The sequence below is a fragment of the Pan troglodytes genome, chromosome 22 (assembly GCF_028858775.2).
Source record: "Pan troglodytes isolate AG18354 chromosome 22, NHGRI_mPanTro3-v2.0_pri, whole genome shotgun sequence".
Classification (NCBI taxonomy): domain Eukaryota; kingdom Metazoa; phylum Chordata; class Mammalia; order Primates; family Hominidae; genus Pan; species Pan troglodytes.
The window spans coordinates 33,765,518-33,769,124 of record NC_072420.2 but is presented as its reverse complement, the minus strand read 5'-3'; the positions used below and the strand labels follow the sequence as shown (position 1 = coordinate 33,769,124).

At 48.0% G+C, this 3,607-nt stretch overlaps 1 long non-coding RNA gene across 1 annotated transcript; it reads right to left on the bottom strand.

The window, feature by feature from the left end:
- Positions 1-248: 248 nt before the first annotated feature.
- Positions 249-2,534, bottom strand: LOC129138271 (uncharacterized). Its single transcript, XR_008541420.2, has 3 exons — positions 2,510-2,534; positions 879-1,054; positions 249-725 (listed from the first exon to the last, which is right to left on the bottom strand). It is a non-coding gene; the product is annotated as an uncharacterized LOC129138271 (long non-coding RNA).
- Positions 2,535-3,607: the final 1,073 nt, after the last annotated feature.

Here is a 3,607-nt window from a genome sequence, read left to right as displayed (position 1 = left end):
AAGAGAAATGCATCGTTTGTTTTATAGATGTTCAGAGAGTTTCTGCCACATCAAAACTTGAAAGCAGGTTGGTGGATGGGAGGCAGAGAAATAGAACATAACTGACAGAGGTTCGCAGAGGGAGTGTGATAAGAATAACTGTGAATGAAGATATGGGTATGAGCACATGCAACTCGGTGTCTGAAGAGTTGGTTTGGGGCAGAACAAAAATATCCTCTGAGCCTCCCTGAAGGTAGTAGCTGAAGCCAAATGTTTCCGAGGCTTACACTGATACAATAAAAAGAGACAATTTGCTTGGAAGGCTGTGGCTAATTTATAACACAATGTCCAATGTCATGGTTAGTTTTGTTGCAAAAATTTGGCAGTTTAACCCAGAGTCTCAGGCAGCCTGAAAAGATGCGAGCGGTTCTGGCCGCAGCATCTCTGGCTTGCTGGATGTTCCGAATGGTTCAAACAAGCCCTTTCATAGAGACGCAGGGCCAAGTGCGCTCAAAGGAATGAGGGGAACAAAGGTGGCTCTGAAGTCATTTCCCCGCACTGGGTCCAGCCATCCGGTTTCACTCCTTCCCCATTGAACCGGCAGAATGCAACAGGAAGAGCGGGGATGAAAGAGAACAAACAGGCCGATGTGTTTGGGGAGAGAATGGAGAGAGGCCGCGGCGCTGAGCTGCTAAACTTTTTCATTCTAGGTTTTCAGAAAGGAGTGAATGATGAATTATAGAAACCTGAAAGGTAATAAAATATGGGTCACTGAAGCGCTGAGGCCAAGTTCCTAAAACACCTGCAGAGGCAGAAGGTTCTGGAAGTCAGTGCAGCCCCACAGTTGCCCGGGCAGACACCCTGCCCGAGACACAGAAGGGGACTGTTCACAAGCTCACCTGTTGTTTTCCCGTTGGCTCCCGGTCCTTCCCCGTCTGTAAGAGCTGACGGCTGGATCTGACTCCAGATTAGACCACCAGGGGAAAAAGAAAGGCCGTGTGAAGACTTCCCAGGGTGCAGTTAAGGAGACCAGAGCTCCAAGGCCACCGCCTTTTTCTCTCGGAGGCGCTCTGACCTGGAAATATTAACTCAGTGGTGAGGACTATCCGAGTTGAACATGCAAATCTTCTTCCCTGCAATATTCTAAGGCTTTTCTGCTCAAAGACATGGACTGTTTATGTCTTACAAAGAAGAGTCCTGATCCCCAGATTGGGGATAACAGCAGCTATACTCATCTGAGCCTCAGTTTCCTCATCTCTAAAATGGGAGTAATAGTATTTATCTCCTAGGGTTGTTGTACAGTTGAGAAGGAAATGTAAGAGAGGGCCAGGAGCAGTGGCTCACCCCTGTAATCCTAGCACTTTGGGAGGTCAAGGTGGGTGGATTGCTTGAGGTCAGGGGTTCGAGATCAGCCTGGGCAAATGGCGAAAACCCATCTCTAGGAAAAATACAAAAATCAGCCAGGTGTGGTGGTGTGCAACTACTTGGGAGGCTGGGGTGGGAGGATTACTGGAGCCCGGGAGGCGGAGGATGCAGTGAGCCATGATCACACCATTACACTCCAGCCTGGGCAAGAGAGCAAGACCCTGTCTGAAAAAGAGAGAGAGAGAAAGGAAAAGAAAGAAATGTAAGTGAGATGTCCCACCCAGAGCCTGGCACATAGCAGTATCTCAGTAAAATGATTAACAGTAGCTAATGTTTATCGAGTGCTTGCAATATGCCAGGCACTACAGCTAATACAACCTCTGAGCCTGATTCCTCCCACATATTAGAGTGCAGAGTCTGTGGTTAGACCCTTGGGGCTCCAACTGAGCCCTGTCACTTACTTCATTTATGGTTTCCATTCAGACTAACACAGTGTCCCAGCTCTATTTGTGTAAGTGTGTGCCTTCTCTGCATCCAGCATATGCGGTTTCCAGCCCCTTCTGTCCCTGGGCTCGCTGAATACCCAGGATGTTCCACTCATATGACCCTGTTTCAGGGATGCTGTCCTGGACACACTAAGCCAAAATCCAGCAACAACTTGCTAAAGAAATTGTAGCTGGTCACGGTGGCTCACGCCTGTAATCCCAGCACTTTGGGAAGCCAAGGCAGGCGGATCACCTGAGGTCAGGAGTTCAAGACCAGCCTGGCCAACATGGTGAAACCCTGTCTCTACTAAAAATACAAAATTAGCTGGGTGTGGTGGCGGGTGCCTGTAATCCTAGCTACTCAGGAGGCTGAGGTAAGAGAATCGCTTGAACCTGGGAGGTGGAGGTTACAGTGAGCCGAGATCACACCATTGCACTCCAGCTTGGGCAACAAGAGTGAAACTCCTTCAAAAAAAAAAAAAGTAAGAAAGAGAGAGAAAGAAAGGAAGGAAGGAAGGAAGGAAAGAAAAGAAAAGAAAAGTTGCAGAGATGGGAGCTCAGTGTGATGCTAGACACCCTTGGAGAGAGAAAGCTGTCATGCCAGCTTTGAGGTTGGGCTACGCGGGTTGGAATCCTGGCTGCCTCATTTATTAACCGTGTGACTTGGGAAAGATGCTTACCTGTCAGTACCTCAGTTTCCTCTATCTGCAAAACAAGAATGAAAATCGAATTAATCTCCTAGGAGGGTGGTGATTGAGTGAGGTGATATCTGTAAGGCACTGAGAACAAAGTGAGAACAGCGTTAGCTGTCATTATCATTTTACCAAGCCTTGTTATGAGTTGATTGTGTCCCCAAAATTCATGTTGAAGTCTTAACCCCCAGTCCCTCAGACTGTGACCTTACTTGGAGATAGGGTCATTGCGGAGGTGATTAGTTAAGATGAGCTCACTAGGGTAGGTTTCTTTTATATATATATATATATTTTTTATTATTATTATACTTTAAGTTCTAGGGTACGTGTGCACAACGTGCAGGTTTGTTACATATGTATACATGTGCCATGTTGGTGTGCTGCACCCATTAACTCGTCATTTACATTAGGTATTTCTCCTAATGCTATCCCTCCCCCCTCCCCCCACCCCACAACGGGCCCCGGTGTGTGACGTTCCCTCTCCTCTGTCCAAGTGTTCTCATTGTTCAATTCCCACCTATGAGTGAGAACATGTGGTGTTTGGTTTTTTGTCCTTGTGATAGTTTCCTGAGAATGATGGTTTCCAGCTTCATCCATGTTTCTAATGCAACATGACTGGTGTGCTTATAAAAGGGAGAATTTGAACACAGACACTCACACAGGGAGAACTCCATGTGAAGATGAAGGCAGAGATTGAGGTGACACTGAGATCAGGGTGACCCTGCAAGACAAGGAAGCTCAAAGATTACCAGCAACCCCCAGACGCTGAGGAGGGCCTGGAGCAGATCGTCCCTCACAGCCTCCGAGGAACCCGCCCTGCCGACGCCTTGATCTTGGACTCCTGGCCTCCAGAAGTGGGAGACAGGACATCTCTGTTGTTTAAGCCACCCAGTCTGTGGTACTTTGTTGATGTCAGCCCTGGCAAATAGATACAGCCTCTGAGCCTCACTCCTCCTATGTGTTAGAGCACAGGTCTGCGGTGAGCCCTCCAGGGCTCAAACTTAGCCCTGCCACTTCCAAGTTTATCAACTCGGGCGAGTGACTCAACCTCCACGTGCCTGAGTTAATTCACCTGTAAACGAAGCT